The sequence below is a fragment of the Orycteropus afer genome, unplaced genomic scaffold (genome assembly GCF_000298275.1).
Source record: "Orycteropus afer afer isolate SDZICR_OR568_19922 unplaced genomic scaffold, OryAfe1.0 scaffold00091, whole genome shotgun sequence".
NCBI lineage: Eukaryota > Metazoa > Chordata > Mammalia > Tubulidentata > Orycteropodidae > Orycteropus > Orycteropus afer.
In genome coordinates, this window is record NW_006921678.1 from 5,893,850 (window position 1) to 5,903,484 (window position 9,635).

Here is a 9,635-nt window from a genome sequence, read left to right on the forward strand (position 1 = left end):
AACAACAACAACAACAACAACAACAACTATCTTGCTGTAAGTCACAGGAGTGATTTCCATTCCAGATCTGAAGGTAGCTAGGGGCCACAGTTTCGGAGGTCTCACCAGGCTTTATCAGACCAGCAAATCTGGACTTTTTTTTTTTTAATGATTTTGAATTTTGGTCCACATTGTTCTCTCACTCTATCCAGGATCTCCTGCACTGAACCAATTCCAAGTGGTTGGCAGTTTTAGCCAGTGCCCACCTAGTTCTTGTGGTCTCATGGTCAAACATGCTAAGGATCACATCATCTACTAGTCCCTTGGACTGATTGTTCCCATGCATCTTTGCTTTTCTTTATTTTTTTTGCTCTGAATGAGGAGAGACCCATTGTTGCATCTAGATGGCTGCTTCTGAGCTTTTAAAACCCCAGTCACTACTCACCAAAGCAGGATGTATAACAGTGTTTTGTGTAGTATGTTATGGCAATTCAGCTTGATGTCCCCTACGACCATGGTCCCAAGCCCACAGGTCAAACTACTCACTCTCTCCAGGTAGCTGGCTGTGGCCAAGAAGTCACCACAATCTTGTCCCTTTTCAGCTCCACTATACCCAGACATTGTTACAGCACATACAGATATGCTTGTAGAAACATCACCTGCCAACCCTATACATGGTCAAGGGCACAATCTCCCCTGCTAAGACACACTTGATCATTCAGCGAGTCCACCAATTTATCTACCTGTATATCAGTGCTTGCCATCACTGACAGTGCAATACTGCATGTGCAAAAGAGTTCATCTTTGTTGTCTATACCTACCATGTACCTATCTATGTGTTCCTCTTCCTCAATGCCACTGTGTTTATCACTCATTTTTGTACATTGCCCTTCCCTTCACCCATACCAATTCTTGTCTCTACCCATCTAACAGTGTTCCCTTCCTTCCCCTCCCACCCATGGTAACCAACAGTTTCCTTCCATATATACACCTTTCCTTGACTTTTCACAACGATTAACTAATAAAATATTTGTCCTTCTGTGATTAACTTATTTCACTCAGCATAATATTCTCCAAGTTCATTTACTTTATGTAGTCTTTCGCAGATTCTACATTATTCTTTAGTGTTGCATAATATTCCATTTTGTGTGTGTACCATAGTTTGACCATCCATTCCTCTGTTGATGGGCACTTAGGTTGTTTCCACCTCTTTGCTATTGGAAATAGTGCTGTGATGAACATGGGTGTGCATATGTCTGTTTTTGTCCTGGCTCTTACTTCTTTAAGATATATACTTGGAATGGCTAGGCCAAATGGTATTGCTAATTCCAACATTTTAGGAATCGCCATACTGATTCCTACAGTGGTTGTATCATTTTATGGTCCCACCAGCAGTCTATGAAAGTCCCAATCTCTCCACACCCTCATCAGTATTTGTTATTTTCTGTTTTGCTGAACTTTGCTATTAATGCTGGGTCAAGATGGTATTTCATTGTTGTTTTGATTTGCAGCTCTCTAATGGTTAATGCTCTGGTAGCATAGTGGCTAAGGCACTTGACTGCTAACCAGAAGGCTGGCGGTTCAAACCCACCAGCCACTCCCTGGAAGGAAGATGGGGCAATCTACTTCCATAGTGATACTGCCTCGGAAACCCAAGGAGGGGTCGCTATGGGTCTGGTCGGACTCAACTGCACACAACAACAAACAACAACAATGGTTAATGAGGAGCTCTGGTGGCATAGATTCTAACACATTTGACTGCTAACCAGAAGGCTGGAAGTTCAAATCTACCAGCCACTCCTTGGAAGGAAGATTGGGCAATCTGGTCGCATAGTGATACCACCTTGGAAACCCAAGGAGGGGTCGCTGTGAGTCAGATCTGGCTCAATGGCAGTGAGTTTTTTTTTGGTGAAGTGTTTATTCATGTCTTCTGCCCACTTTTCAATTAGATTATTTGTCTTTTTGTTGTTGAAGTGTTAGATTTTTCTATAAATTTTAGAGATAAGTCCTTTGTAAGGTATGTCATTGCCAAATATTTTTTCCCAATCTGCAGGTTCTCCTTTTCCTCTTTTGGGGAAGTCTTTTGAAGCACATACAATTTAATTTTTAGAAGTCATCTAATTTATCTTCTGTTATTTGCACATTTTGGGCTATACTTGATAGTCTATTTATGCCATGTATTAAAGCCTCTAAATTTCCCCTATTTTTTCCTTGAGGAACTTTATAGTATTTGGTTTCACATTTAAGTCTTTGATCCATATGGAGTTACTTTCTGTGTATGGTGTGAGGTAGAGATCTGGTTTCATTTTTCTGCAAATGGATATCCAGTTTTGCCATCACCATTTGTTAGAGACTCTCTTTCCCCATTTAATAGATTTCAACCCTTTGTCAAAAATCAGCTGACCACAGGTGGATGGATCTCTTTCTGGGTTCTCAATTCTTTTCCACTGGTCTATGTGCCTGTTGTTGTACCAACACCAGGCTGTTTTGACTATTGTGTCTGTATGTTGTTGTTGTTATTATGTGCCGTTGAGTTGGACCTGAATCATAGCCACCCCTCCTTGGGTTTCCGAGGTGCTATCACTATGGAATTAGATTACCCACTGTGTCTGTATAATAGGCTTTGAAATCTAGGAGTGTGAGATTTCCTACTTTGTTCTTCTTCAATAGTACTTTGCTTATCTGAGGTGTCTTTCCTTTCCATATAAAATTAGTGATTGTCATTGAAGTTTTTTTTTTTTTTGTTTTGTATGTGTGAGAATATTCTTCTTTTTCTTTTTTTTTTTTTTTTTTTTTTTTTAATTGTTCTTTGGGCATGAACTTCTAATTTCACATCCCCAATCACCATTCCCAATCACCATCTCCAATCACCATCTCCAATCATAAAAAACTCTCCTCCCCTCCACTCCCTTTGACTACCTCCTCCCTGTGCCCTTCTTATCTGTGCATTCCTGTCTGTCCAGCTTTCCCTCTATGTGAGTGCTACCCCTTGGTGTCTCATGGCTGATAGATCCAAGGGGTGCATCTCAGTAGAGTAGGTGGATGTATCATCCTAGGGTAGCTGTTCTATATGTAGGTCTTTCTACTGTTGGGCTAAGAGTCAATCTATACAAGTGAGTCCATTTCTAGGCCCAAAGGGTAACCTGTAGCCATAGTCTCTAGGTTTCCACCAGTCTCTTTGCAATTAGTAATTCTGTTCATTTTTGTTTTTTTGAATTTTGTTCCACATTTTTCCTCCCACACTCCTCAGGATCTCCAGATTTGATCCCTTTCCAAGCAGTTGGCATTGGCAGCTGGGCACCATATAATTCTTATGTGAGTGCAACTACCACCACTCAACCACTCATCTGTAAGTTTATCATACTGTGGTGGCTTGCAAATACCAGCAGCATCATCCATGGTGTACAAGTTTCACTGGAGGTGCCAAAAGAAGACAGACTCAGAAGATGGGAGGGGCCATCCATTTCTCAAAGAACTGGCCAGTGAAAAACTTATAAATAACAGTGAAACACTGTCTGATATATTACTGGAAAACTTTATGAATAACCTTGAAACATTGTCTGTTATAATTTCAGAAGATGCACCACCAGGCTGGAAGGCACTCAAAATGTGACTGGGGAAGAGGTGCCTCCTGATATAGAGTTGACTTTAATGACATGGAAGGAGTAAAGTTTTCAGGACCTCCATTTGCTAATGGGTTATGACTCAAAGTGGGAAGAAACAGCTGTACACATCCATTAATAATCAGATTGTGGAATGTACCAAGTATGAATGTAGGAAAATTAGAAGTTCTGAAATGAAATGGAATGCATAGCAATCAATATCCTAGGCATTAGTGAGCTGAAATGGACTGGTTTTGTCCATTTTGAATCAGAAAACCATATGATCTTCTATGCTGGAAATGACTAATTGAAGAGGAATGGCATCGCATTCATTGTCTCAAAGAATGTTTCAAGATCTGTTCTGAAGTACAATGCTGTCAGTCATAGGAAAATATCAATACCCCTACAAAGAAGACCTGTTAATACTACTATTATTCAAATTAATGCACCAAGCACTAATGCCAAAGATGAAGAAATTGAAGATTTTTATCAACTTCAGCAGTCTGAAATGGACAAATCTTCAATCAAGATGTATTGATTATTACTGGGGATTAGTATGTGGAAAAAGCAGAGATAAGGGAAGGTAAAATTCATAACACCTAAGTTCTCCAAGGAAGCAAGAAACAGAAGCTGAAGAGAGAGAAGGACCTTCTCCAAGAGTCAACACAGGGAAAATCTTTGTCTTGAGCTGACACCCTGAATTTGGACTTCTAGTCCTCTAAAGTGTGAGAAAATAAATTTCTGTTTGTTAAAGCCACACACTTGTGACATTTTTGTTATAGCGACTCTGGTTAATTAAGATAGATAGCATGAAAATATTTCAAGGGAAAAGATTTCCAGGACAACATTCTGTAGTAAACCATCAATCAATGAAGGGAGGGGGAAAAAAAAAAAAAAAAAAAAGCTTTTCTCCTTAGTTCTAAATCCAATTATAACAGTTATGAATCTGAATATAAGAAAATTTTTGGTTTTCCTGCTTCCCAGTTTTGGTGTTTACTATGGGAAAAAAGAAGCAGGCACTCATTTGGGGATGATTACATTATGGATATAAGGATAAAATCTCGACATCTCTCTTCCTATCACATTTTTACCTCCTCATGCAGTGCACACCTGTGCCTTGTTGGCAATTGTACTCAATGGGAAGTCACACATTACATAGCTCCAGTAAGGGTAAGAAATTAGTTTCTTGCAATATGTGTCCTTTCAGATGACACTAGATGTTTCTTGCTGGAGATCTGCATACTAAATAAATAAAAAGTCAAGAGAGAAAGTTTGGACAGAATTCTGTACCAGAAAGCATCTGGCATGATGTATATGGATCTGCATGCCATGGGTGATGGAATCATAATGACTTTAGCAAATGCTCATGTCTCAGTTCATTTAAAATTTAATAGTAATTCAAGGAAGAAAGCTGCAGAATGAAATTATGTATACTAACTCTGCACTTTGCATGAATTTTCAGCCTGGCTCAGTTAAACAATAGGATGTGGAAGTACATTCATTTGCCATATGAGTTCAACATTGTCTCCACTCCAACCCCCACCCAACCATCAACAAAAATGTTCTGCAGCTGTGTGACTTTTCAGTTGTAAGACTTTGTTGGAATTTCTTCTCTAAAGTCAATTTTAGCTTGTGTTGTTGGAATTATTACTTCATTGGGTATTCTTCAACATTCTAGATGTTTAGCCTTCTTTTCATTTTTGTTTTCACAGTCATTAGTACCTAATTTCATGTTATCTTTCTTTTCAAAGATTTGTATTACTTGTTTACCATTTGGACTGTGGGTGTTTTGAAGGTGTTCTGCTACCTGCTCAATACACTTAATGTCTGTTTATAATGGGAAATTACCACATTTATCTATTTAATTTTCAGTATTGGATTAATCAACAAACAGATTAGAGATGTGGCTGGAGCATAAACTAAGAAGGGAAATCATTCAAAATGTTATTTGAAGACATGAGTGTTTCACAAATAAAAAATACTAGTCATAATTATATATAAAAAAAACTTTTTATGACAGTATTATTACAGTACTGCTTTTACTTGGAATTATGGTTGATGTGGGCATTATACAAACTTTTTCAATGCTTAAGACCTTTATTGATTTTAATCTGGTCCTGCTGGTACATTCTCCCAACCAATATTTCCTCCTTCTCTCAAGTTCCCAGATTTTTAAAAAGTGAAAACTCTGTTTTTTTTTTTTTTTTTGGTCAAGATCTACCTTATTGTCCTTCTTTTTTTCTGGGGCAGGCTGTTGAAGTCAACACAAACTGTTATTGTAGTTAGGTGCAGTTCTGAAATCTTGATCTATAACAAAAGTTGGTGCTAAGACCATGGGTTAAATCCAGCTCACCACCTGTTTTGGTATGGCCTGTCTGATAAGAAAGAGTTTACACTTTTAAATGGCTAAAAAAATATATCAAAATGAGAATAATATGCATGATGACAACAACAATAACAACAAAATCAAGTGAAATTAAGAATCTTCCACTTCCTGGAAGGTGGAGTAGATGTACTTATATTCAGCAAAGTACAAGTAAAAATTCAGTACATTATATGTAAAATAAACATTAAGAAGAATCCAAAATGGGGGGGGGGGGGGAAAGGCAGATTAATTAGGGTATTTGAGACCCAAGGAATAACATCACCATGAGTTCTCTGGGTTTTCTTTTTATTTCTTCTCACACATGTAGCTGAATAAGCCAGCAACTGCAAAATATCAATGTCACAGATCAAGATAGACAAACAAACAAGTAAATAAAAGTCTGCTTTCTCTAGGAAAGTTCTAATTGACATTTGTAGGACACTACAGAAGTCAATAGCAGAATATACATTTTCCTCAAGAGTCCACAGAATATACCAAGATAAACTATTAACTGAACATAAAATAAAGCTCAACAAATTGAAATAATACTTTGTTCTCTCACCATTGTGCAATTAAACTAGCCATCATTAACTGAAAAGTAATAAGACAATCCCCAATCATTTGGGAATGAAGAAATAAATTTCTAAATAATTTATGATTCAAGGAGAATATCTGAAGAAAAATTTAAAAAATACATTGAACTGAATGACAGTGAAAATAGAACAAGTAAGACGTGTGGCACATGGCTAAAGCAGATTTGAGGGGAAAATTGGTGGCACTAAATGCTTAAATTAGATTAGAGGAAAAGGCTCTACTTAATAATCTCTCTTATATCATGAAATTATAATGACAAGATCAAATTATTCCTAAAGGAAGAATAAAAGAAATAATAATGATAACAGTAGAAATAAAAAAAAATCAAAACCAGAAAAACAATAGAGAATAATAATAAAATAAAAAGCTGGTTCTGTGAAAAGATAAAAAAAATGTCAAACCTCTAGCAAGACTAACAAAGAAAAACAAAAAGAAAACAAAACATTGCTCACTACCAGAAAGCAAGCAGGGATATCATTACAGATACTTCAGACATCAAAAAGATAATATGGCAACCAGAGGCTGACAGTTCAAACTCACCTGCCACTCCTCAGAAGGAAGACTGGGCAATCTACTTCTATAGAGATACCACCTCCGAAACAAAAGGGGTGGGGGGGTCACTATGAGTCAGGACTGACTCGATGGCAGTGAGTTTGGTTTGGTTTTGGTTAACTTGATAATATAGTAAGAGGAGAGGCTAGGCAAGAAGCAGCAGCTGGCATGACAGCTGGAAGAGGTAAGGGAGAGGCCAGGAAGTGAGTGGAGCAGTTTGAAACAACTAAGGCAGATCAACTTGTCTGTCAGTTTGTCATACTGTGGTGGCTTGCATGTTGCTGTGAGGCTGGAGGCTGTGCCACTGGTGTTTCAAATGCCAGCAGGGTTACCCATGGACAGGTTTCAGTGGAACTTTCAGCCTCAGAAGAAGGAAGAGTCCATCCACTTCTCAAAGAATTGGCCAGTGAAAACCTTATGAATAGCAATGAACCACTGATATATTACTGGAAATCTTTTTGAATAGCCCTGAAACACTGTGCAATATAGTGCCAGAAGATGAGTCCCTCAGATTGGAAACCAAAACCAAAAATCATACTCACTGCTCTTGAGTCTATTCCAACTCATAGTGACCCCTCCTTGAGTTTTTGAGGCAGTATCTCTATGGAAGTAGATTGCCAAGTCTTCCTTCCAAGGAGTGGCTTGTGGGTTTGACCCAACAGCCTTCTGGCTAACAGTCAAATGCCTTAGACACTATGGGAAAGAGCTGACCCCTCAGACTAGAGCCAACCTTAATGATGTGGATAGAGTAGAGCTTTTGGAACCTCCATTTGCTGATGTGGTATGACTCAAAATGAGAAGAAACAGCTGCAAACATCCATTAATAACCAGAACATGGAATGTATGAAGTATGAATTTAGGAAAATTAGAAGTTGTCAAAAATGAAGTGGAATCCCTAAAGATTGATATTCTAGGCATTAGTGAGCTTAAATGGATTGGTATTGGCCATTTTGAATCAAACAACCATATGATCTACTATGCTGGGTGTGGTAGTTAATGTTGTGTGTCAACGTGGCTGGGCCTGGTTGAGTGGCTAGGCAGTTGGATGTAGTACTCCCCATAAGGAGATTGTTAAACAACTCTATGGTGGAATCTACTGGGAGCAGCTGAGTAGCTGTCTTAGGGATGTGGTCTGCTCCCTATATATAAGGAGAAGCCTTGGAGATAGTCACTAGCTTATGGCATGCTGAAATCCTGAATATAGCCATGTTATTGCTCAGCAGCCTGCCATGCTCTGCCAATCTTGGGATGTTCAATGAACTTGAATTAATGGCCTGCTGTGTGGTTTCATAACATTGGGACTGTGCCTTTTTACTTGTAAACCTTGAGCTTGTCAGTCTCAGCAGGCAACATCTGTTCTGAGTGAAGAAAAGCCTCTAGCTTCAGCAGACCAGGAGCAGGAGGCCCAAGTCTGAAGAGCTTTCACCCAGCCCCTACAACTCGGCACTTTGAACTTGGACTCAAAGCCTCCAAACTGTAAGAGTAAACTGCTGTTTGTTCAAGACAAGCCATTTGTGGTATATTCTTGTCAGAGTGGCAGTAGGTAACCAGTATACCAGGAATGACAAACTGAAGAGGAATGAGAAGAATGGAATTACATTCATTATCACAAAGAATGTTTCAATATTTATCCTGAAGTACAATGCTGTCAGTGATAGGATAATATCCATACACTTACAAGGAAGACCAGTTTATACTACTATTATTCAAATTTACACATCAAACACCAAAGCTAAAGATGAGGAAATTAAAGATTTTTAACAATTTCTGCAGTCTGAAATTGACTAAACATGAAAGGAAGATGGGCTGATTATCACAGGTGGTTGGAATGTAAAAGTTGGAAACAAAGAAGAATCATCAACAGTTGGAAAATTTGGCTGTGGTGATAGAAATAATGCTGGAAACTGCATGATAGAAATTTGTAGGACCAATGATTAATTCATTACAAACATCTTTTTTCAACAACACAAATGGTGACTGTACATGTGGACTTCACCAGATGGAATACACAAGGATCAGAATGACTACATCTGTGGCAAGAGGCAATGGAGAAGCTCAAAATCCTCAGCCAGAATAAGGCCAGGAGCTGATGGTGGAACAGACCATCAGCTGCTCATATTCAAGTGCAAGCTGAAATTGAAGACAACTAAAAGAAGTCCATGAAAGCCAAAATAAGATCTTGAATATATTCCTCCTGAATTTAGAGACCCTTTAAAGAGTATATTTGATGCACTGAACACCAATGACTGAAAGCCAGAGGAATTGTGGGATGACTTCAAGAGCATCATCTATGAGAGAACGCAAAATGTCATTAAAAAGACAGGAAAGGAAAAAAGACCAAAATGGATCTTAGAAGAGACTCTGAAATTTACCCTTGAATGGAGAGTAGCTAAAACAAATGAAAGAAATGACAAGATAAAAGAGCTGAAAAGAAGATTTCAAAGAGCAGCTCTAGAAGACAATTATAATAATAATAATTATTATTTTAATACATTTTATTGAAATATAATTTATGTACAGTGAAATACATAAAACTAAAGTTA